The 27,340-nt window shown below is 38.8% G+C and overlaps 1 protein-coding gene across 2 annotated transcripts in view; it reads right to left on the bottom strand.

Annotated features, from left to right (window-relative positions):
• Nucleotides 1-27,340, bottom strand: part of LOC144061371 (protocadherin-15-like) — a 254,801-nt gene that overhangs the window by 207,051 nt on the left and 20,410 nt on the right. For both annotated transcript variants that reach the window (XM_077581760.1, XM_077581759.1), the window contains exon 3: nt 7,827-7,881. The gene's annotated coding sequence lies outside the window, so the exon portion shown is untranslated. The remainder of the gene's footprint in view (nt 1-7,826; nt 7,882-27,340) is intronic.

Below are 27,340 nucleotides of genomic sequence, written 5' to 3' on the forward strand. Positions count from 1 at the left end.
TCTGCCGACCAAATGACGAGGAAAGTGGCGGAATTTGTCGTTTTCTATTTTTTTTACAACAAAGCAAACAAGACAAGCAGCTCTTGGCTTAGCAATGTGTTCTTGTGATCAATCATCTTAAACCACACATTTTCTAATTAAAAAAATAGAAGCCTTGAGCGAGGTTGAGCTTTGAGCTAATGCTAATGTTTTCACAACGCGGCTGGCCTCATAAGATGTATAAATACAATAAATAGCCTACATTTGAATTACGTCATCACGTTACTGTTAAACTGAAACAATGTTTATGTGTACAACATAATATTTCACTCTGGTAGTGGGTAGTCTTCCAGAAAATCCACCTAGCATACAAAAGCTAGTTGGATAGTAGCTAGCTACCTTAACTGAAAGTGTAAAAGTCATTTTACAAACTTGTCTTATGCATACAAAAGATGAATAAAAGATCTAAATCTCTTTAAATATAAATATGATAATCACAGAGGAGGTTAGATTTGGTACTTTTTTTCTTTTTTAATGTAATGCATCACCAGTTGTTGGCTAAAGTTAACACCATGATTGTGTTCTATAGTACATTTATTTCTACTTAGTTAATACATTATAAAAACACAATGTTCAACTAAGATTGAATCACTTAGATTGACAATTGTAGTATGTTTGTCACTCATGCTAGTCAGTTCTCTGGGCTAGCCACCTTGTGTAGGATAGCAACGCCAGCTAACATACAACTAAAAGAATAAGAAGAGTAAGCCTTTCATAGATCACTCCTGTTTATAAAATGGTCAAACGTATTCTTTAAAAAATGAATACATTATATAAGACTGACCATGTTTAAATTAAATATTAAAACCAGTCAGTGGCTAAAGCTAGCTCTGTCAATCAGCTATCTTCGCTACGATAAAAATAAAAAAAAACATGACATTACTAGTGTGGCTAAAGCTAACTTTCTTCTACTTTTAGCATATCTTATGATATTACAATAATTTAATTTGCTTTAATTGAATTTTTTGTTTAATTGTGAAATGAGTTTGGTTGGCTAGCCACATACTGTAGCAAGTATTCATCAAAACAAAACTTGTGAATTAGCCAAACATAACAATAAACATGCATAATTGGAAAAGGTAAACAGTAAGGAAAATTCAATAACCAACAAATATTAGTTAAACTGAAAAATACAGATGTGTACCTGGTGCCAATTGCTACATTTCCCTACTGTGTGACGATTATGCATGAAAAATTATCCTCGGGTGCCAAAGGCTTTTAGCGAGCTAGATGGTCGAGCACTGCAATTTCATGCGCATCCTGAAAAGGCACACCAGGGTCAATCTCGCCAATCAAAACAAAAAACAGCATCCACCCATTAATCTATAGCACAATTATCCCAAGCCCAGACAGATCACATTCAAAACATCATTTACAAAAACAAACCAATTAAAGCTATTTGTGTTTGCATTTCAACTGTATGAACATATATACCTGCAATGACTGCTTTTGGCAGCATCCAGTGAATAATAAGGTAGACATGATTACCTGTAAAATAACAATTTTGAGCTCGTCAACAAACATTTTGCTCCCTCGTAATGTGAGGCTCGCTGCTGTTTCCCAATAACACGTGTCATGTAGTCTGCAATCAGCAGCGTGTGAGTGCACATACTCAAGCACCAAATCTGTCATTCAGAAGCCCCCCCAGGCTATAGAAGCCCACATGGAAGCCTGTAATGAAAATGTTCCCTTTTTTTAACCTCGTCTTGCCTTCCTTTTCCCCTCTTCACTTCGCTCCCCGGCAACACCATCTGACAGCGAGTTTTCCCTTTTGTGACCAAAAGGCACCCTGAGAAAGTCCAACCAGTCCATTAACACCTGCTCAACAACCTTGTGGGGCCTTACGTTTAAATTCAGTGGAGTAGAATCAGGTGCTTATTCAAGGAGTTATTTTGAGCAACTTTGTACTGAAAGAGGAATAAAATTATTTGTCCTCTTTGCGTGTTCCAAAACTTGAAGACAGATTTAATGTAAGAAAAAACACCTTTGCAAAAATGAATTTAATCTAGCAGAGATCTCTGGACATCATGACATGCTCCAAACATCACATAACAGGTGGAATTCTAGAGTGCCGAATGTGCCTCTTCCGCGTGTAAAATGGCTTCTTATAGTTAAAACCGACCACCTCTCTTTCATTTGTAGACAAAACATACTCTCTGGGTACTTTTCCATGAGCGATGGCGAAAACAGAGTCAGGTGTGGGCGTATGTTCGAGACAGACTCCGTTCAAGGACTAAATGTGTTTTCGCACAAAACGCTGAGAAGGAACTTTTTTAGACTAAATAATATATCCCAGCTTAAGGTCAAATTATACCGAGAGCAACACCACCTGCTATCCACGTCCACAAAACATTTCGACAAGGTTAATATAAAGAATTAAAATGTTTACAATGTATAACAATGGTTAATATATGAAATGAAGTATTAAAAATGTTAATAATATCTAACAGTACCTACCGCTGTAGACTAAAAATCGATTAAAAATATTTTCTTTGTTGTACAATTTTAGTTTTTTTTTTAACCCCCCAAAAATTCACCTGCAACATAACAGAATTTAGAGGTTACACTGTATTTTTTCTTTTTTTTCCAAGCCCTCTATTTTAAATCCTGGTCTTTTGTTTACGTACAGGTAAAAGAATAACATGAGGGTTTGCGAATGTTTAACATTAACGATTGTCTGTCTGACCATTTTCCGAGACTGTGAATAAAAAAAAAAATCACTTTTGAATAAATAATAATAATAATAATAATAATAATAATAATAATAATAATGATTGTCTGTCTGACCATTTTCCGAGACTGAATGAAAAATCACTTTTGAATAAATAATAATAATAATAATAATAATAATTTACCAGCGGCATCCGAAAATCAGGCCTTTGCTGATCTTTGACCACAAAGGCAGAAAAATCTTCAAATCCAGTTCAATTGTGAGCATGAGTGTACCCTGCTTGAGGTCATTTATCGATGCCAGACGTTTGCACACACACCAACCAGTCAATAGATATCACATTCAAATTCACAAACCGAATGGATTTTTTCCATTTGACTTTTCTCACACATCCAATTGCGTTGTGAGACAATGTACCTGCTGAACAACCGTAGCATTTTTATTAGATCCTTTTTCGCTCACCTTATCATTCTTATTTCTATGATGCCCACTCTTCTTGTCTTATCGCTTTTTGATAGAAATGTATTGCATCTGCCATGACAGATAAGGGGATAAAGGACATAAAGGGAGATTCTATGAGGAGATAAGACAGAGACGATAACGACAGAACAGCTATACAAAAAAAATGATGACTTGACAAACAAAATATCTGCCCAACATCTACATCGTAACACTATATGACAAATGTAACCAAAAAAATGATTCAAATTGAAGTAATGGAAATTTGCCATGAGATCAGTTTTTCCAGTGATTAATAATAGCACAATGCCAGTTATACCAGTATTTGTAGTTAATCTTTTATCTTTTTTTATATTTGACACTGTGGGCATCCATGTGTATGGTAAAATTTCATTGTACACTTACTGTCCATATGATATTTAACGCGTAGTCTTCAATTTGTTAAAAAAGCCACAGTTACAATTAAAGACCCTTACTTTATTCATGTTTGAACTAAATTGCTTCAAACGTGCTGACCGAAAACTATCTATAATAGTACAAAAATGGGCTCTTTGCACAAATCCACTACTTCCTGAACTCAATACCACTTCTTAATTTCCTGTCTTTCATGAGTGGACAATCTCTTTAAGCTAGGTGTGCCGGGCCTCAGTAACCATGACGACAATGGTCAGACCACAGCTGGATTAATCAGTTTGTCCAATCATGAAAAGACCGGAAACAAAGCAGTGGCGTTAGGAACAGGAAGTAGTCGAGCTGTACAAAAAGCCCATATTGGACATACAGTTAGCGTAACTTTTCAGTTTTCCTGATTTTTTTTTTTCCTGATTTTTTTTTAAGGTGGGGCTAAAACGGCATCCAGCAATGTACTTGGGCTTTTGGCATAAGTCGCCGTGCCCCAGTTAAATAAGAACTGAGCGCCTTCTTATTTCTAATTACTTGGCTCGTTTTTACAACCACAGCGTTAGCTCGCTAATTATGCTCCAATGTCACAATTTACACAACACTGTTGCTATTTAAATTCCCAAGTGTTATGTATTTTGTGTTTTTCAGCCTATCAAAATATGTTGAAACGGAAACAAGCAGCCCTGGTTAGCTCGCGAGCTAGCCGCTGGCTAGCGTCTCTCGTCGTGGAGCTTTGTGGAATATATTACAGCCAGCAGAGGCTTTAAACGGATGTCATTTTACGGCTCAAACATTTAAGATATAATAAAAAAAATAATCTAATACAAATACCACGTTCTTGAGACAGTACTGCAAGAACAACAAAGAGAAAATATTTTCAATACATGACTAAAACATTTGACTGTACAGGCAATATTTGATATAACTTTTTAACATTCTTAACTGTCACATATAATGCTTTTCTTTTCTTAACACCTTCGCTAACACTTTCACACTCCCAGAACTGAGGTCTCCAGGGGCATCATTATACATTAGCTCTTATCTTTCTTATATCAATCAGGAGATGCGCTAAACCTGGTTTTTAGCCTCCCTGCCTTTCTTTCAAATCTGTGTGGAAAACTATCTCGGTAAACGTCAACCTCAATTTTAAATATTTTCTGACAACAAAAAATGGGATTATACGCCTTCCCCCCCAAAAAAAAATAGCACACTCAAGCAGATTTGTGTTCCGACGTTTATACCGTAATCAGACTTTGCTCTGCACATACTGTATCACATGAGGCCAAACTTTCAGGTCATAATAGAGATGAGGTAAATTGTGCTTAAAACATCCAATGTAAGGGAACGGGTCCGCGAACTAACATCCTTTCATTGAAATGGAGCAAGGCTTTGAAGGAGAATTATTGCGGAAGCGGGTTCCAGTGAAGCTGCAGAGGCGGCACACTTTTCTTATCTTCCAATAGAAATCCCCTGGCAAGTTGAGAAGTGCTTAATCAAAAGATGAATGGGCTGGAGCCGGTGATGCTCATCAGGCTTCACGCCTTGAAACAAAACACGGTGACTCATCTAAAGCAATAAAAGGCTCCTGTGATTAGAGCCAATGAATCCAAAGCATTCAAGCGAACTTAGCTGTGATTTCACTCAATTAGGAGTATCGTATAAAAAGCATGTAAAACAAATGGCTTGAATGGCGCGCAATAGAGTAATGATTAACAGTTAAAATAGCAAAAAAAGTCTTTATGTCAGCCAGGCTGGTTGGATCTTGCTTCACGGTGGAGGACTTTTGATGAAGGGACCGTACCATTTATTACTGTATTATTCTTCCAAGATGGAGTATATAGTTTAAGTAGCATCCATCCACCTGTGATAGATATTGTAACATTTTTAATACTTAATTTCATATATTAACCATTGTTACACATTATTAACATTTTAATTCTTCAGTATTAACCTTGTCGAAATGTTTTGTGTCCTGTGCAGAGCAAGTGGTGTTGATTTCGGTATAATCTGACCTTAAACTGGGACATACTATTTAGTCTAAAAAAGTTCCTTCTCAGCGTTTTGTGCGAAAACACATTTGGTCCTTGAGAACAGAATCTGTTTTGAACACCCACACCTGACTCTGTTTTCGCCATCGCTCATGGAAAATACCCAGAGAGTATGTTTTGTCTACAAATGAAAGAGAGGAGGTCTTTTAACTATAAGAAACCATTGTACATGCGGAAGAGCTACATTTGATGCTCTGAATCCCACCTGTTTAAGTGATGAATTAGAGGCTGTTATCTGTCCAGAGATCTCTGACTGATTAAAAATCATTTTTGCAAAAGTGTATTTTTCTTACATTAAGTCTATCTTCATTTTTGGAACACGCAAAGAGGACAAAATACTTTTATTCTTCTTCACCTGTCATGTATAAAACTCCTCTACGGAAAGCCATTCATCTGCTATCACCAATATCCAGTTTAAGGTGCAGTAGGATTTTAATGATACTCTTTGGGAATGTCTTAAGCTTTATTAGCAAACCTCTTTAGACAATGTCAAAGAGAATTAAGCTAAGAGGCCTATGAGGGGGGAAAACGACTTTGCTTTGTATTCTGACGCTTATTTCTTCAATCATTCAGAATACAGAACGAAACAAAGCTGAGATATTTGTCTCTATGAAAAGCGTCTTTGGAAAGTGGGAAAGATACCATTTTCTGTGTACTTATACAAACAAAATTGTACGCGTCACTGGCTTTTGCCCTGATCTGGAAACTGCTATTGTGTATAATATTTAACTTACTAGAAAATTCCACGGAAATTTGCCTACAACTTGAGTGCTAACTGTGTAAGCTAACAATGCTAACGATGCAGTCCAGAGAGATAATCAAACGTTATGATCGTCATCAACAACATCTAATTAGCTTGGTTACCATGAATTTGAACTTCAACTTGAGTGCTAACTGTGTGAGCTAGCGATGCTAACGACACGGTCCAGACGGATGATCAAACATCAAATCTGATGAGCTTGGTCACGATGCGTTACCGTGAATTTTATCTACAACTTGAGTGCTATCTGTGTGAGCTAACAATGCTAACAACACAGTCCAGAGAGAATCAAACATCATGATGTCATCAACAACGACCTAATTAGAGCTTGGTCACAATGAGTTACCATATGAATTATGTCTACAACTTGAGTGCTAGCTGTGTGAGCTAACGATGCTAGCGACACAGTCCAGATAGATAATCAAACATCATGATGTCATGAACAACATCTAATTAGCTTGGTTATGGTGACTTACCATGAATTTGAACTACAACTTGAGTGCTAGCTGCAATATCACAATTTTTAAACAGATTACTTAAAACATTAGCAGAATTTCAAGGCAAAATTCAACCTTGGAGTTTCTCAGATATTACATATTGAGAAACCCTCATCTAAAAGCACAAAAATGCTGACTGTACATTTGATACAAATAGGATTTCTGTTCAATATAATGTATTTTTTTTTTACGACTGACGATAGACAGAGTTGCGGGTCTCCAGTGCCACCGTCTTGCCACGGCGTTACGGCCCGTTGGCAGACTTTTCTTGCGCTGCTTGCGGATGTTATTACGGCCCTAAAATATGAGTGCATGCGTGTGCTTTTTGAGATATGAGCCGTGCGCCGTCCACACTTCCGTTGCGAATCCATCTTGCACACCGCTCAAAGGGGGGCCCCACAGTTTGCGCTGGATATTTTTTTAAATGGGATAGCACAGTTGGTGGGGCTGGGCCTATAAAGAGAGATGTGAAACCCACTGAGGTGAGGGAAGGATATAAGACTTTATCCTGTATTTATGATATGCCCAATCTGTCCATCCTTGCAACTGGTAACAAGATGGAGGATAGTCGTGCTTGACAGTAATGTCTCAGTGACCCCAATCCAGAGTCAAACTCTAAAAGCAAGCAGGTCGCTGACTATCGAGGGAACGGTCAAGAATGATGTGGGCAGCGCCCCCACCCAACCTTAAATATTTACCAAGTATACCCTGGACGAGCAGCTTTATGATGCCGAGAGATTTGCTCAAGACAGAGCGCGTCAGCAAATGTCAGGATGAATCATCTAAGTCACATGAATAAATCATGGCCAAGCAATGCTTTAAAAAAAAAAAAAAAAAACTCTACCCTGTCCTATTCAGTATGTCTTTGGGATGTCCCACATGGGTTTGCACACCAAGGACACTCCTGGAAATACATTACACACACAAAAACTTCAGAAAAGCAGAAATACCTGATTGGAGTTTGGTTGATGACGCCACATCGCGGTTTGAATGTATTGCAGGCACCTATAAAGTAAAAAAAAAAAAAAAAAAATTACACATGTACACGTTAAAAGCATTTTATTAACATTTGGAAGATACAGTTTAACGTGTGAAGACTACATACAGTGTCTGGCTTTTCCAATACAGAATAATATTGTACAAGCAGGTAAGGACAATTTTTAATAGGCATTTACTGTATAGTATACTTAATGTAATGCCCTCACATTGGGGAAAGGAGAGCTGCAGTCACATTGCACTTTTCAGTTATTTAACACGGGGAAAAGTAATTTAAATGCTGAAGGCAGCCACAATTCGGCTAATAGGCTATGTATGGAAAAACATGCTATTTTAAATATGGGAAAAAAATACATACCCTTAATATACATTTTTTATAATACGGTTTAAAATTCATGTATAAAACAACCACTATCCAAACCCAACAAAGAATTTGAATCAAGAAAGAAAATAACCACATATGCAGGAGGGTTTCCGGCAAAGGGCTCTATTGCATAAAATCTACCTTTCAAGGACGACACAAAACTGCTGAAGAAACCAGAATGAAGTGCAAGAACTAATTTTGTAAATTTTTTCACAAAAATCAACTCAATCAATAGTTTAATAATACAGTTTATACGACCCAGGGTAAAGGCATCTATACTCTAAAAAGAGAATTGTTCAACTAATTTAAGATTACAAATGGAATTGTTGACCAATTTAACAAAATATATTCACTTGAATTATGTTAATCCAACATTTGTCCAAATTGAATATATTAAGTTTAATGAACTCCTAATGAATTTAACTTAATATATTCACTTTGGATTAACTTAATTCAATCGTGTGTTACCGATTAAAGAATGTTTTTTTAATTGTCAACAATTTGATTTTAATCTTAAATTGGTTTAACAATTCTCTTTTTAGTGTGATGTCTGCCATCTAGTGGTGAATGGTGATATTACAACTTATACTACATACTACATTCACAGTTGAGCACCCGCGGATTTGCATATTCTTAGATTTTTTTCTGCAATATTTGGCATTTTTCCAGGATTTTCTTCATTCCCTTAAATTTTTCGTGGAAAAATGTTTGTGTGTTTTTTAAAGTATCAGTAAAAATAAAAAATAAAATTCTGCCAATTTTATTGAAATTATTAAAATGTGTATTTTAATTAGTTTTAAAGCTTTTAAATGATGTGGGAGAGGTAAAAGTTTTTTTTTTTTTTAAGATAGCTTATTTTGTGCGTTTGACAATACAGTGAAGCCCGCTGAGAGCCGGTGAACGTCACATCCCATTAAAAACGTCACTACAAACACACACACAAATCTGTGATAATGACTGATGAGCATTGTTTGTTTGAGAGTTGTTAGAGGTGACTTTGTTAAGGTATTGCAAATGCGGCTGAATGAAAGTGACATGTTTGGATCTGGGCTAAACATCTATTTCCATCTGTGGCTCACTTATTTGCAGCACACGGGGGCTGTTTTGCACGCACGCTGCTGTAATGCTTCCTCCCTCACTCTCTCAGCTGGTGCGTTTTGTGCGTGAGAGAGCCAGAGTGACAGAATCGCTGGTTAAGTCAAAATCGCTGCATGCAGCCCAACAATGTAATACGTCAATATTTGGGATTATTGTTCTCCTTAAAAACCAAACCACCAGGAAGCTTTGAAGCAATTTGTCCTCATTGTAAAGCGTACCGTGTCGGGTCATAATGCCGTCTGGTACTATTTACGACGGAGATCGATGGAGTGACAAGCACTGCAAAAGGTTTGTTGAATAGCCAATGGCCTGTTTGGCGATAGATTTGTGCGAAGCGCATAAAAAAGGAAGGAGAAAAAAAAGAGCTGACTGACAGTTCCGCAGTTCCTTTTTACTCTGTTGCAAAGAAAATTTGGTAGCCCTGGTGCTCTGTGGGAATCCTCTCGGTCAAAACCACTTATCTAGCATAGCGGAGAGGCACTTCCAGAAAGTGTGCCAAATGTGTTTGTGGATCTCACTCTGCTTCATCTATCTTTCCTTCCCTTCCTTCTTTTAGTCTTTCCTCTGGTCTCTTGAGGTCTCCCTAATCTGTTGTTATTTAGATGTTTCTGGGGTTGGTGAAATATTCTGGTTTTGTAACTCTGTGGGTGGAAGGTGGTGTCTTGGTTGGTGCTGGATTTCACTTTGTTTCATCTTTCTTTTCTTTGATCCTTTCTCTGGTCTCCTGACAACTTCAAGACTCTGGCGGGACTCTGAAGGGTCTGGGATTTATAACAGGTTTCAGGCGAATTAAAGAGCTCAAAGTAAAACACACGCACACACACAAAAAATTGGCTGACTGGGCATAGTTTGGCAAAAAAAAAAAAATTTAAGCCAGTTTCCGAGTCTCACATTTGAACCGGGACTGGTACCAAGTTCTCATCTATGATGAGTCAACTCAAAACTTGCTATCACTATAGAGGTTCAGTTCGAAATTACAAACAGGAACGTCATCATGCTGGACAAGAAAGCACACTCATTTGTCGCTGTGTTTACTGTCTTTGCTTTGGTCGTTTTATATTTATGGCCTTGAAGTGTTTTTCATACATTTAGAGTACCACCTTGTTAGCGTAGGTTTGTGACAGCACGGTAATGCAAGGACGCCCTAAAACTGTGTACACGATTTTTCTGGTCCTCGGACTTCTGGAAAATCGGTGTCAGAAGTGGGGTGATTAGCCGTGCAGCAGTCAGTGGTCTGTCCAGTTGAAGGACCCTTAGGACAGGCAGGCGATTCATTAGCCAAAGACTAGATAAAGTGGAAGTCGGAATGAACAAACTGACACCAGATAATCAGGCTCAATGTGTGCTTCATTATGGTTGTACTGTATACATAATCAGACTATTTGGATTATTGGACACATTTTTTCACTCTTAAACCTTGGATTAAATCTGGATTTCTGAAGTTTGTGGTTAAAATGGTGTAAATTTGTTCACGACACGGGCCCAGTAACAGAAGGGAGACGAACGGTCATTAGGGTTATACAGTCCGGCTAACATGCTAACAGTGTACATCCTAGTAGACTAAGATTCAAATCTGGGTTGAGAATATAAATCCTCTAGTTTATGTGACAAACTGGTGTGAGAAGTAATATGTCTGGCCACCAGATCATCGGTCGCATACGCAGTTTGAACAGACAGCATTGTACTATATGTCTCTTTTCTTTTATAGCTACACACATTTAAGAGAAGCACATTGATTTGTTGTTAGCATTGTTTTTGTGTCCACTGAGGGCAGAAATGTCGTCGTCATCTTGATTTGTTTTGACAGTTGGCTACAGTTTGTATACAGTGTGAGCACTCAAGCCAAGGCTTTCAGTCTGTACCCAGTAGTCAAAGCACTTCAATCGTTAGCGTTGACTTTTCGGTCACAGGCAATTTACTTATACAATGCAGGTTACAATTTAAGACCAACAAACCATACAGTGTATGTCGATCTTTTGTTGCCATTCATCAATAAACGGCGGATCTTTTCTATAAACCACTTGATGCAAAGTCATTTCATCGCTACCAGAAGATTTTCTTTCATACTTGGTACTAAACTAGTCCAGTCTACATCTATGTTTGATCCATCCACAAATAAAAGCCTGGGATCAGGATCCAAAAAGCCCATGAATGGCTGGAGACCATTCATAGCCAAAGGAAAACAAACATTAATGTGCATCTGGAGACCCATACGGAGACAACATTCAGCCACCAACAAACCGAATGCGCACTCTCATGTCTAATTGCAATGCTTTGTCATGGTCTTTCCTCGCTTAATAGGATCAGAGGAAGAGAAGAGAATCTGGTGAAATTATGAGGATTAAGCTTCGAAATAAAAATACACCATCTCGGAATGGACATAAATCTATTATTCTGTTAATATGGTATTAAGAATTTGTTTAATCATGATTAATCATTTTTGAAGCAAATGAGGCAAAATGGGGGGCACTGCTTATACACACACAGTTGATTCGGGATTATTTCAATTCTTCGCACTCCATTTCATGACACAATCACAGAATGCAGGATGATCTTTATGAGAGTTGTGACTTTGTTTTGGGTTTGGGTCATGGGATCATTGTGTTGTTATGGTCCTGCATTTGTCCTTTCTGATCATGATGTTGTCAGTTGCTATGCGGTTGCTAAAGTCCTGTAATTGTCACTCTTATTTTGTCAAATGTGCCTTTATTCTGTCATATAATTGATCATGGTCTTATCTGGAGTTATGTTAGATATTATTAACATTTTAATTCTTTATATTAACCATGCCGAAATGTTTTGCAGATGTGAGGTAGTGTTGAACTCAGTATAATTTGACCTTAACCTAAGATGGTATATTGTTTAGTCTAAAAAAGTTCCTTCTCAGCGTTCTGTGGGAAAACACATTTGGTCCTTGAGAACAGAATCTGCTTCGAACACACACCCCTGCTCATGGAAAAGTACCCAGAGAGTATGTTTTGTATACAAATGAAAGAGAGGTGGTCGGTTTAACTATAAGAAGCCATTTTACACGAGGAAAAGACACATTCGGCACTCTGAAATTCCACCTGTTATGTGATGTTTGGAGCCTGTCACGATGTCCAGAGATCTCTGTTAGATTAAATCGTTTTTGCAAAGGTGTTTTTTCTTACATTAAATCTGTCTTCAAATTTTGGAACACGCAAAGAGGACAAAATAATTTTATTCCTCTTCAGTTACTGAGTGACACTTTTTGTCAGTAAGTCGAGGTTTCTCTGTATTCAGCCTGGTCACGGTTCTTAGTCTTGCTGTCTTTGAGGTCATTTGAATCCAGCCCTGCTGTCTGTTGTTACTTTGTATTTTTGTCTATAAAGACACAGTTTTTCAGCTTCTGGGTCCAAATTCCTCACCTCACGTGACAATGAAATATCCGAGAATTGTGCCTTTGTTGATTTTGAGGTGGCAAATCCAGGTCCAAAAAGTAAAAACCCTGCCAACAGTTTGGCTTTAGCCCCTTGCGCTCGCTAGCTAGCTCCCTAGCAGGTAACTGAGCACCCGGGGAGCTAGCTAGGGAGCTCGCTAGCTACCACCTGGGGCTAAAGACAAACTGTGGCAGGGTTTTTACTTTCTGGAACTGGATTTGCCACCTCTGTTCAAGGGACAGAAAATGCTTAAAATCAGCCTGATTGTCTGCTACATCCACACAGGCCTCTGATTGATAATCAGTTAATCATCACTTCAACTACATAATCGATCAAATGAATTTAGTCAAATACTCGGCCACAGCTCCGCTAACTGTTGAGGCAACATTCTAATTTCATCAATCACATCACGGTGAGACAATTAGAGCAATCTTCTAATGACCTTGCCAATTCTCACTTTGATCCATTCTCACGATTATCGGAGGGCATCGGAATCTCAGCCACCTCAACATGATCTCATCTGCAGGCATTGCAGTCATCAAACCCTTCTCCCCGTTGCGTGAAAGTGCTGAGAGCCAATCCAGTCACGTGCCTATTAACATTGTCAGTGCAATCCACGAACATAATCGTCACCAGAAATTACAGAGGGATCATTTCAAACGACAAGATGTCTTTTACACCCACGCAGCCATACTGTGCTGAAAACATTGCTTGGCAGTTTGTCGTCACAAGTCAAATGTTGCCTTTCATGAAAACACAAAAATGGCAATTTGGGTGGAAGGTCCTTAAAGTAAAAAAAATTATCTTCCATTACAGTAAGTGGATGAAGAGAGTCTAAACCTGCAGTCAAGCAAAACATGAAATAATAATCATGTGTGTGGGAATATGCATAGCAAATTAATTTTCACAAATACAACAAAGCTGTTGTGGGAAAATTGCATCAAGCAGAGGAAATTACACTACAACTCCCAAAAGTGTGATAAACGATCAAGATTAGAGAGTTAAAGAAAACAACTTTGCAGCAAATACAGCATCATGATCAAAGCCATGTAAATAACTGGAGATACCGAGAGAGGATTAGGACTCAGATAATTCAGCACAAATTAACGCCACAGTGGCAGATTACGTCCCTAAAGCCCAATTTTGCTTGATCTCCTTTCCATCTTTCAGTAATGAACAATATTCCTCACTGGCAGCATGTGCTTGTGTCTGCGCGAAAGTAGAAACAACAACAGGATTACCACGAGTGATTCTTTTCTACAGGTTGCCGTACTGGATTAGCGTTAACTCAATCAATATTTTCAATTGAGGATTGCTGGTCACCAATTAGACTTGCTGCGAAGGATGATAAGATAAGTTAAGATAAGATAAGATAAGATTCACTGATTGTCACACCCACCTAAGTGGGGCGAAATTCGTTCTCCGCATTTGACCCATCCCCTGAGGGAGCGGTGAGCAGCAGCAGCAGCCGCGCTCGGGAATCATATGGTGATCTAACCTCCCAATTCCAACCCTTATTGCTGAGTGTCAAGCAGAGCGGCAATGGGTCCCATTTTTATAGTCTTTGGTATCACCCGGCCGGGAATTGAACCCACGACCTCCCAGTTTCAGGGCGGACACTGTACCACTAGGCCACTGAGCTGGTACTGGATGAATAATCAGAGACGGTGATGCCGGGAAATGAGTCATAGCCTTCTGCTGACATGAGTCGAGAGATGTCTTGGGAAGATAACGTTTTTATTGTCTGGCCGTCGCTGACGACATTCTCGCCCACCGCCGCCATCAAGCGCGCTGTTAAGGACAAGACTCCAACTGTGCTGCACTGCGCCGGAATCCCCTACCGTTTTTAACAGGGAGTGGAGTCCTCTCATTGTTTAGCACTTCAAAAGGAAACATGAAGGGAAGGGATGGGAGCGAGTGAGAGGAGGACAGAGATGTGGAAATGTTCGACCCCGGGAGATGAAGTGAACATAAAACTGGAGAAAACGGGGGAGGAGTGACGGCATAGTAGGCGGCAGCTTGTTCGGTTATGATTCAAGACCAGAAGGAAACCATGGATCACTTGTTTAGCTAGGCATGACCCCAAGGTAGACTACAGACCCCTCTAAAGATCCCTTAATCCATATGTCCATGGATTGGGTTTGACTACTTGCATTTCCCTGGGGGGTTGTTCAAGAATTCTTTGCATCGTTACGCTCATGTAAGAGACTTTTAGTCCTCTGACTGGAAGTGGGAAAATGAGCTGCGCGGTAGTCAATGCCCAGTTTGAAGGACTCTGTGGACAGGTGATTGCTTTTCGATAGACTTTTGTGAGGGATGATTCAAATGAGCACAATCCAATACACAGCTCTCAGTGGCCGAGTGGTACGGTGTCCTCCCTGAGACTGGGAGGTCGTGGGTTCAATTCCCGGCCGGGTCATACCAAAGACTTTAAAAATGGGACCCATTGCCGCTCTGCTTGACACTCAGCAATAAGGGTTGGAATTGGGAGGTTAGATCACCATATGATTCCTGAGTGCGGCTGCTGCTGCTGCTCACCGCTCCCTCAGTGGATGGGTCAAATGCGGAGAACGAATTTCACCACACTTAGGTGGGTGTGACAATCAGTGAATCTTATCTTATCTTATCTTACACAATCCGGCTACCACAGTAAAAAAAAATAAAAATAAATAAGTGTTAAGTCTCAAAATCTAGATTCGGTACAAATCTTGAGGATACTACGTACAAGCCCTCAGATTTACAGACAACTGGTAGGATGATTACATGTAGTGATGGTAAAATGAAGCTTCATGAAACTTCATGAAACACTCGTGATATATTTTTACTCTTCTATATGGTGCTCTTGGTTTAAATATAAAGGCTAGTTGCAATAGAAGTGATTACATTTCCACTGCATCTTTAAACCAAGATTGCCACCTAAAGGGGTCAAAAAATATCACAAGTGCTTCATGAAGCTTCATTTGTCCATCACTAGTTACATTCCCATTTTAAAGGACCCTTGGGAAAGAGGAGATTCCTGTGCGACAGATTCCAATGAAAAGGGGCTATCAATCCCAACAGATGCAGGTTCAAACCTGGGCTCATCAACTGTGAGATATTGTCAGTATGCCCAATCCGAAAACGACTGTGTGACACTCCAGAAAAGGGGAAATTAGGACGCAGACTTTTTGACCCAGTAGATTCATGAACCTTTTGGGAAAGAGCAGATTATTTTGTGATAGATAGGGTCAAATCCCTCTGATTTAAAGACAATTGACCTTACCGTGGCACGCGCCTCCTCGCACCGCTAAATGCGACGAGCAGCGCCCTCCAACCTTTACCGGTTAAGATGAGCGAAAGTGTATCCACAATAATGGCAAAATTGTCAGATCTTCCTTGTGATTTCTCGGTCAGGTATTTTCAGGACGCCGATATTTTTCTTCGAAGCAAGCAGAGGAGCTTTAAGTTATTTAGTGGATGCTATCTTCACTCCCTCACCATGCAATTTTAACCAAAAACAAAGGAAATGCACGTCGCTGCCTGCTGCTACAGAACTCAGAAAATGACAGTCGTCCTCACTCACTTTGACCGATTGTCAGAAAAAACAACGTTTTTGGACATTGTTCCCGTCAAGCAGGGTAATAATATTTTTTTATTACCTCATAGTTTTGTTGGCATTAATAATAAATAGTAAATCAACAAAAGTGTGGAAGGTTAGCTATCCGGAGCTATCATGAGCCTTTGGCTAAAAGCAACAATGGAGTAATCTAGTAATTTTGGAGGGATTCAACTGGACTACCGTAGACATTTTTCGTAGTTGTTTGAGGGTTTAGGGAAGGGAATAAACCGGACAGGGTCCAACGGACACCTCCTTCCAGTCGATCGGGATAACGGTTATCTCGTACACAAGCCGTGACTACAGCGTTTAACCGTTTTTGTTGATTTTTTTTTTCTTGCCTTTGGATAACCACGCAATCCGTCACCGGGAGCGGGATTGCTTTGTTTGTTGGCAAAACACACGTGCCGACACAGACATGACATCTTGCGTCTTGATTGGTCTACTAGGTCATGCGGGCATGGTTTACGGTAAGGTCAATTGGTGTTTGAAGTGGAATGGTTAAATGGTTAAGGGCCCTTTGGTAGACTCCAGAAAAAACACTAGTATGACGGTTCAAATCTGGATTAAGGGTACAAGTACTCAACTGATAACTAGTTGGTGTCAGTACTAGGATGGTAAACTGCGAGTCCAAGGACTCTCCTAAGCACACTTGTGTGATAGACTAAAAAGTGATACTGTGCTTATTTTTGTTTTCATTTTAATACACTGAAACACGTTTGTTAAAGTGGAAGTCAACCTTAACCATTTCTTGACAATAATATGTTATATGTGACCTCAATAGTCTAAACATGACATTCTAATTAATATTACATTTGTGGAGTATAAATTCTGACGCAAAATCCAGCCGTTTTAATCCATCTAAGTGGGCGTCCATTTTGCCACTTGCTGTCGACTGAAGATGACATCACAGTTGCTCAGGGCTCAAGCAACGACCAATCACAGCTCACCTGTTTTCTGAAGCTGCGCTGTGATTGGTTGTTACCTGAGACCTGAGCAACATTGATGTCATCTTCAGTCGACAGCAAGGGGCAAAATGGCCGACCCATGAGATGATAAAAACAGCTGGATTTTGCTGCTTAACTCGTATTCCACCAACGCAAAATTAAGCAGAATACCATATTTAGCATTTTAAAAAATGCTCAGGTTCCCAAACATTTTATCAGGATGTGAAAAGCGTTTTGTTTACAGCTTCCTCTTCTCCCTCCGTCTTATGCATCCTCTCATCGTATTCTCTACTAGAAAGTAAATAACAGCAAAAACCTACACCACAAAACTAGCAGGATATTAAACCTTGGAACATTGTTAACAGCAGTGAAGAAAAGTGAAAGTAAAACCGTTGGTGGGAGGGACATAAAAATGGTGAATAGAGTGCATTTATGTTGCGCCGCTCGACAAAACGGCACTCGGGGCATTTGAAATGCTCATTCGCAAGCATAATGATAACAGCAATTAGAGAGGAGAATGGGAAATGGGGAATGAAACCGGCAACTTACTGGGACACCAGGTTACCTGTAATGTTTCCTGGAGTCCAGCCACAAACTTTAATAGTGATCAATTAGTTACTGCTTTCAAATTTACACTTACAATGGCTGCTTTTTTTTTATCCCTCTTTCAAAAAAATCCAAGCTTCAGCTGGTGTGAAGGTTTGTTTTTTCTCCATCACCTCAATTTGCCCAAAAACTCACCTTTTTTGCGCAAGTGCTCAATGTATTTTAGAGGCACACTCGACAGTGTTTAGGAAGGAAGGAAGTCGGCCATTTTTGTTTCAAGCAGCCATTTCGGGCTAATTCTAGCTATGTTGTATACCCTGTCTCAAATCATTATTTTTAATTCTATTTAATGATGTCCTTACTGTATTTTTTCAAAAACTATTAAATTATAGAGTGCTATTTTCTTATTTAAAAAAAACCCCGCTATATTTGTTTTGGGGGAAGGCTGGAACAGATTAATGGCATTTCCATTCATTTCAATGGGGAAAGATAATTTGACATACCATATCAAGTCAAACTTTATTTATGTTGCACTTTTCATGCAACTCAATTACTACACACTGTACTTGCAAACGAAAAGGCAATGAACCACATGCTGCTTCACCAACGACATTATCAGGTGCTCACACGTCGCATTCGTATGCCGCCGTCTAGTGAAGTTCTGACTTTCAAGCACAGCATAGCATCTTGCAACTTAATAATATGACTTTCCACGCCGTTGGTGCATACATGAGTGTGAAGTATTTGGAAGGGGAGGGGGTTGGGTGATGCACCCCTTGTGGGCTCCCGACCCTGTCCTATGTAGTCATCACAGACTCTGACATATTGTGTGTGTGTGTGTGTGTGTGTGTGTATGTGTGTGATCCATCAAGGAGGGAATAAATAACCGTGTCCTCCCGTCACTGTTGCGTTGGCAAATTTCAAGTCTCCTGGCTAGTCATAACTGGAAAAAGGACACACAACGGCTTTATCGGAGGGGAAATGAAGAACTTTGAGTGTGTGTAGACGCCAGGCCTGCGCCGCTCGACTACGTTCCTAATTACCTGCCTCACGGTCTTGCCGCTATCTCCATGTGAGGGTATTAGTTAATCTATGAAGTCATAAGAAAAAGATCTGCATAATCACTCTTCAAAAGGGTGTCTCACATTGATATTTCATCCCTAATTACTGGGCTTCTTTGAAATATCACTGATACATGGCCTTTTATATATTTTTTTAAACCTTTTATTCTACCTTCAATTGAAGCAGACATTTCATTTAAAATGTTTGAAAGGGAAGGTAGGTGAGGTGAGAAAATTACTGTTCTGTATTTTAGAAAAGAGAAAAATAGCACTGTATTCCGTAAAAACAACAAGAACGTAAAGGAAAAAATGTGCGTATTTGTGTGCCTTTAAGGGGCGTGGCCTAAATTAGTGATATCAGAAGATGGAGCCAGTTTTGAGATGGGGCCTATAGCACTCCTTGCTCTCATTTTGTATTTCGTGAGCCGAATAGCATAATTGCTTAAGTCATTTTTATGTTACCATCGTGATGCCAACTGAATAAAAAATGTTTTTGCCAAAATTGTTTGTTTTTGTTTTTAAACGGAAGTCAACCCCCCCCAAAAAAATCTTGACAATATGTTCTATGCAGACCCACTAGTCTAAATACGGTATTTTGGTTAATATTGTGTGAGTTCAGCAGCAAAATCCAGCAGTTTTTATCAATTTCCAAAGGCGGCCATTTTGCCACTTGAGTGAAAATGACATCACAGTTGCTTAGGTGTCAGATAACAACCAATCACAGCTCAGCTTCAGAAACAGGTGAGCAGTGATTGGTCGTTGCCTGAGCCCTGAGCCACTGTGATGTCATCTTAAATCAAAATGGCCGCCCCCTGAGATGGACAAAAACAGCTGGATTTTGCTTCATAACTCACATTCCACAAATGTAATATTAATCAGAATGTCATGTTTAGAATAGTGAGGTCACATATAACATATTATTGTCAAGAAATGGTTAAGTTTGACTTCTGCTTAAATGTTTGTGTCAAGTCTAAATCATCCGGGTCTTGTTTAATCGAGGCATCTCGACTCTTCCTGTTGGTTGAATTGGTTGTTTTTCCTTGTTTTTTGTTAACAATTCACATGTGTCCTGGCAAAATAAATAAAAACAAAATTGACCGTCACTTGAAAAACTCACAAGTTGGGTCAATGGCTGGCGGCCAGTACAGTTTTGTCCAAAGCCAGCTCACTTTCAACGCTAATGAGGACAAACAACATAAAAATGGATGGAAAATAGGAGCTTTTTTTTTTTTTAAAGACCTTTTGATGATCTTCCAAAATAGAATATACGAAGAATAATAATTGGCTTCTTCCTTGAGCCCCCTTTTCATGTCTATCGCAGCCTCGCCACGTGGTCTTGTTTGCACTCTAAACCCTAAATGGCGTTCTGCTAAATCCTTACGCGTGACAACCGGAAGAAAGCATTTCCATTTGATGCGTTTTTCTCATTTGGAAAAGGCTCGCCTATTTGCACCGCGAGATAAAGCGGCGGCGGCACACAAAGAAGCAGGTCACATCTAATCTGCCACACGCTCGCGTGCGTCCTGTTGGCGCCGTGTGTACACTCAAGCTTGTTTTGTGTGTGTAATTGCGGTCTGCTAGAGGTAGCGTTGTAATTCGCAAATGAACAGCGGCACCGTGAACAAGCTGCACGGGGAAAGTCTGAATCGTGAAATAGGTTCGTTGGATACTAAATAAAGAGGTTAAAGCAATGCCTTTTTATTTGTTTTGACTAGATTGTATACTTTGTTAGTGTACTTGAGTATCATTTTTACAGATCTCATCTGTACTTACAACTTTCACTATTATACTTTATATAAATTATATGTGGGCGGGGCCTGGGTCAATTGCTAATATCTTTTTGCTTATACTCAAGGCCAGTTACTCTAGATTGCCTCTTTGGCACCCCCCCCCCCCCCTCCCCCACAATGCTCCTTTTCCCGCAGTGAAACAATTGCAAGCAGTTACATTGTTTATTAAAAAATGTTCAAGTGCATTAAAGTCAGTATTCAATTATGATTACTAGCCCTGTATGGTTCCTTTTGTGCGCTATTTACTTCGCTAACATTGTGTGACATGCACGTGCAGACCATCGTTACTTTGAGAAACACCAGCAGTGCCAGTCAAGCTAATTTGGTGTTGCTAAGCTAAGTGTTGCTAAGCTACATTACTTTACTTTAATGTTAGCTTCAAGATTTTTACTCAAGGTGACTTAGTTGAACTTCTGACAAAGCTATTTTCTGTTAAGTACCTGTACTTTTACTCAAACATCCTTTTCAGGTACTTTATAAAAGACTGCTAATTGATTTTGTGAGCTAATAAGCTTGCTCAACACAATAGCTGGAAAAAGTTGCTAAGCTATATGATATTCTATATTTATGAAGCAGCTACAATAAAATGACAAAAGTAGCTAATAAATCAAAGTTTTTTCCAACATCGAAACAAATAATGTGATTGTACAGGAATTGTTTTTATACATATGAGTGAAAGACTCTCCCAGACAGATAAAGTGTATTTTATGCTAAATTGGCAGAAATATTAATATATATTTTTTTTTAAATCACTGTCTAATCTGGTAGGTTAAATTTATTTAGATTCATCCAGTAAGGTCAAGACATCAATTTTATTGTAGTTATCATGAGCTTTTTTTTTTTTAAGGTATATGTTTAATGTGATGGCCAGGCTAACATGTACTAGCTAACTTTGCTAATTAGCCAACAGACAGCTACACCACTGAAGTAAGCTAAATGCATCAAAATGAAATTAAAAAAAAAAACAATCAAAACTCTGCCTATCAACTTTAAAGAAAAAATACTTTTAATATATTTAATTTGAGAAACTAACTTTTGATACGTAAATAAATACATTTAATATCAGCTTGAACTTCTGAAGTTCTGTAAAGATATTTTTACTCAAGCATCACTTTCAGGAACTTTACACAAGACTGAACTGCTTTTGACAGAAAATGAGCCCCCCCCCCCAGACCCCCCCCCCCATGTGAGTGTTAGGAGAACCTTCACCTTAAAGCGCCGCCATGGAGATGTTCTCTCCAAACTGGAAAACGGCCACCATTGATCATCGCTGCTCGGCGAGAGATGAGATAAAACCCAATGGATTGCTTTAGTCGTTTTACTTTGACTTTGGGGTTTAATAGCCTCGGCTGTAATTATCCAGACTAAATGGGAAGACGGCCGCCGCCGCTCTCTCGCTCTCATTTGCCCAAGCCACCCTCGCTTCTTGAGAGTTGGAATGTGGCTGTTTTCTCGCTAGTAAGTGTCTCGATGGCTTTTACTGACCATTAAAGCCCATCAGCCGCCGCGCGTGTTAATAATAAGGGATGTCGTCGCTTTAATGGATGCCACCCCTGGTCCGAGCAGGTCAGACTGTAGGCTGTGCGCTGAATTAATTAATAAAGAGTAGCTGCTTCTGGCACCTTTCTGGTGAGTGACGCATCAGGCTAATAACTAACTCACTAATGAATAGTTCATGTTTGCGGAGACTGGCAGGTCTCATTAAATTTTTAGGGAGGAAATAGTAGCTGCGCTCAAAATGTCATCCGACTCGGCATGAATCTCCAAAATGTGTGCGTACAAATTAAAAAAAATTTTTACAAATTACATGTTCTTTATATATATATATATATATATATATATATATATATATATATATATGTATTTATTTTTTATTTTATTTTTTTTTCATAAATGTGGGGGGAAAATGTTAAAATAATAGAAATATGGCTGCATCTTTTAGTCATTGATGCAGTAACTTCATAATCATAAAATTTAGTTAAAATTAAAAATATGTACTGTAATATTGATTTGTGTTGAGGGCCTTTTTTTGCCCCTAGATGGCACAATTGCATTTGTAAGACGTTGGTGACAGATCAGTGCATTTTTCTTTCCATATTAAGAGCTATCTAATCTTTAACTTGAACTAACTTGTAAATTCTGCACATTTTTAAAATTGTCCCCAAGCTCCTCAAATATTTATATTATAATTTTTTTTTACTACTAAATTTTGACATGGACGTGTCTGCTGCATTGCAACTGGAATTCTCCCAATACAGGCTTTCCAAGTAAGGGGCGGTCATTAATCGCAAAAAAATGTACTCTAATCTCATTTAACAACATCATTTTGCCGAAGTGAAGCCAACGTCTGCCATTCGGCACAAGTGGACCCAAACACAAAACAGAACAGCAGACAGTCAGGAACTTATGAGGCACTTACGACCAATTAAACAAAGAAACAAAAGCGCCAACTAATTAAACTGGTGGCACGGGCAAGGCTGGCCCGAACCGCACCAGACGCCGACAAGCCGGGAACTTGACGAGTTAAGTCACTGCTGGAAACCCAACAAAGGATTAACAATAAATGACTGAGCAGAAGCGGAGGGCACACTCGGGGTATTTGCATGGATAAGACACCGGTGGGAGATGCAAGGACGGAGAGGCGAAGTAAGGCGCTGAGTGATAGACGCGGGGGGGGCTGGGAGGGCCGGCGAGACGTAGCGGAGAATAACAATCAGGCAAAAGAGACCGGGCACAGAGGGACGCGAGGGAATGGAGCCAAGAAAACTCTACTGTTGCTATCAAAACCATCCATCCGGACATTTTCCATAGCACTTGCTTCGTACTTTAATATCCTAACTATAAAAACATACAGTAAAATATATAAATAAATCAAATGTAAATAATGAAGCGGTTTGTGCGTCATCATTTCCAGCATTAATTCAATGGGCATAGAAGTACGATACATGCTGTTGTGCTACACGTACAGAAGATTGATAATGAAACACAGAAGAAGACCATCACAACTAATCTTAGTTGTTTTTCGCGGAGGATAAAGAATACATGCTTGTGAGTATTGTTATATGTGTTGTCCACTTGTTGTTCCCATTTGTGTTCAAATATATCAAAAGTTTAAAACAACCACAATATCAATGCTAGTTTCGCTAGCTCATTTAGGATGTTTCCTACTTTGTGTCAAGCTAGCAGACTTTTAAAGGGTAAAGTCATGCGCTTTGGTATAAAAAAAAAACACACACATCTAATTTGCTTAAATTTAGTTTGACAGTAAAATTCAACAAGGAGTGCCAATAAACAACTTGATGTAACCGCGTAGCGCTCGTTACGCTAGTTTTCAGCCGAGCGACGGCGCGTAGCTTGAAAAACTTGTAAGTTGAGGTGTCACTGTAGTAACTATTGGAAGTGTCTCATTCTCTAGCCACATGTCTACTGGCTAGCGGACTTCATAGCTAGCGATGTGCTTTTGACAAACTCATTTGCTCCCAAAAACATATAAATACCTTCTATTGTAAATGTTTTAAGTGTCCCAAAGACGTATTTATACGTGTTTTATTATTTTTTTCATCCTAAAAAGAAAACATTCACAATCTTATGTATCATGAATTATTTGTTTGTATTTTGCTGTTATTTTTATTGTTTATTTGAGAATATTTCAATCATTGGCCACTGTGAGAAAATACGTTATTTCATGAATCTCACTAATCAAAAACGTTTTTCCATTTCCGATCAAGTCGAGCTTCATCATTATTCCAACATTTCACGATGCCGAGAGAATGCGGATTTCTCATTTGAGGAATTGGTAGTCGTAGCCAATGCTGGCCCAGATTCACTTCCTCAAAAAAAAAGATAAGATGCCTCTCCCCAAAATATCAAACCATTTCTGCCATTTCCCAAAAAGAGGAAAACTACTTTGGGGGGAGGATTTCATTAAGATGACATTAAACTTGGCAGCCTTTCTCCTGAACATTGAGGTGTCCATATTTGGGATGTAGAATCACTTGACATTGTCAAACAGCCTTTTAGTGTGCATTTTGAAAAGGATTGGTTGTGCCAGACAAGAAATGAAATCTTGCATTGTAAGTTTTACGCTTGAGAAAAATTCCTGCGCTGCGCTGTTGCACGACGTCAGCTGCAACTTTGACCCTCCGGGCATTCAATCTGTTGATAGGAGGATATAGTGGAGAACAAATTCATTTATTGGCAGCCTTACAAATACAAACAAGTACAACACTGTTCAGTACGCCAAGGTCGTGTTTCTTAGTTTAAGGCTTCCGTCCATAAACGGGAAAAAGTGGAAACCAGAGTTTCTGGTGTGTGGAATAACTAGCGCAGGGAGAGGGTGGCGTTTGCCTCATTGTGCGCCGTTGTGGGAATGAACGCAGCCGACTCACGCCCAATCGAAGCGGCTCCCCTCAGTCCCCTTTAAAATCAGTGCAGACAGAGTGGACGTTAAGTTGACCACTGTGTGGGCACTTAGAGACCCAATCAATTGATTTCTATTAGAGCTGTCAAAATGTATCGATTAATCGGCAAGTATTCGATTATCAAATTAATAAACGACTATTTTAATAGTCGAGTAATCATTTGGAGCCATTTTTTATATTTCAAATTGTCTAAATCCTCTCATTTCAACATATCAACAGTAATTCTTCACTGATTTCTGATCTTCTGTGTTTGATCGAAATAAGATATTTGCAAACTTCTGTTTTTACTTTACTTTACTTACATCAATCCCTACAGTAATCAGGGGGGGCGTTGTTGTAATACACTTTAATGCTAAATTTAAATGAATCCGATTAGTCGATTAATCGATTGAATAATCGATTTAAAAAATTTGTGATAGTGACAGCACTAATTTCTATAATGATTCAGAGCGATTTTCCCGCATTTATTGATTGAAATACGATCACATCCACCTCATAGGTCCACGCAACTCAGACTCGATCAAATCGACCCAAATTGCATCACACCTGCGCCACAACTTAGACCTGCTTTTAACTTGTCTAAAATCTTGTCTACCTTTTGGTGACCAAAAATCCTTGCAATAGAATACGCCGGATCGCCTTTTATAGAGTAAGACCGTCATCTTTGTATCTCTATATAAGTATCAGAACTCCAAAGTTTGAGCCTTACAGTCCTCCATATCACCTTTCCGTAAAAGGCGAGAGGAAACGTCCGCGCTTGTAAACTGTCGTCGCGTTGGAAAATGATAACCTTCGCTGGAAAACGGCAGGTGAATTAACCGTTTTCTTACTCCAAGCGGCCCGCCCCCAGGGTCAATAAATGCTATGTGAAACGGGACAGAATGCATCGAGACCCCCTGTTGTGAATGTTATAGGGAAGCAGATTGGGACAGTGCAAGTGGAAGTAAAGGGGGGGAAATGGCACTCGTACATATAAGAGAGACATGGTCAGAATTTACAGACTAGTTCACGGTTTGCTTTGATTTGATTTGAAGTAAACCTAATGGAACCAGAACGGGCTGCTAACATGGGATCGGATCGTCTGACATGGTGAAGCAGCATGTGGTTCATTATCCAAGGGCATTCTTGTAGTCATGTTCCAGGTAACATTACATGCAAGCCGATGATGGGATCGTTTGTAAATGAGGAAAAAGAATAATACAAAGTGATTACAGGTGCAACAATTAATCGATCTTAACAGACAACTATTTTGATCATTGATCAATCATTTAGAGGCATTGTTTCACTTAAATTTGTCCAAATCCTCACATTTCAGTGTTTCAACACAGGATATTCTCAGATTTCTGTAGTACTCTATGAAAGCAGTTCATTACCTTATGTTTAATAAAAATAAGACAATTACAAACATCTGCTGTTAATTTGGAAAAAAAATTACAGACCACACCAGTAACTAAATCATAATCAATTCTTGTTTGTGCAAATTCTGCACTATAAATTTAGATATCCTGAGTTTTTTTTTTTTTTTTAAAAGGGATGTAATTTCTTTTCCCATCCAATTATCAATTATTAAAATTCGGAAAAAAATGATTAATCCAATACTAAAATAATTCTTAGTTGCAGCCCTAATAATAATAATAATAATAACAATAACAATTATAATAATTCCCTAATTTCTTATATTATTTATTATCAACCAATGATTTAGTCATATTAATTAATTATAATGATCATTAAAATTGGTAGTATTTTATTGCTTCCAATAAATCTAATTTAATTATATAAATAAATACAAATTAAAAACATAATTATAAAATTTGAATTAACCCATTTTTGGTAAAAAATAAAAATAAAAATAAATAAATAAATGAATAAATAAATAATCTAAGGAGTTACTGCCTTAAAGGCACACACATCCAACACACAGATACTACAGTAACAGTACATAGATAGAAAAATTGCCGCACGGCTGGATTTTTTTTGTCTCTACAGTTCAACACCAGTTTGAGAGACTTATGCTAACCATAACAAGTTTTCTCAAAACAGCTTCTGTTCTTGCACCATTGATCAAAACCGTCAACTCCGAGAGCAGGCGTTCCCGAAAACATGGAGAAATCTGACTCTGACATCAGATTGTTGAACATGGTAATCTTCCACTTGAAGCTTCCCACCACTGCAGACTTTTGGGGCACCTTGTAACTCCCCTTTGAAATTGGATTTAAACACTTCCGAGGCCCAAGTTTGATGA

The sequence above is a fragment of the Vanacampus margaritifer genome, chromosome 12 (genome assembly GCF_051991255.1).
Source record: "Vanacampus margaritifer isolate UIUO_Vmar chromosome 12, RoL_Vmar_1.0, whole genome shotgun sequence".
Lineage (NCBI taxonomy): Eukaryota > Metazoa > Chordata > Actinopteri > Syngnathiformes > Syngnathidae > Vanacampus > Vanacampus margaritifer.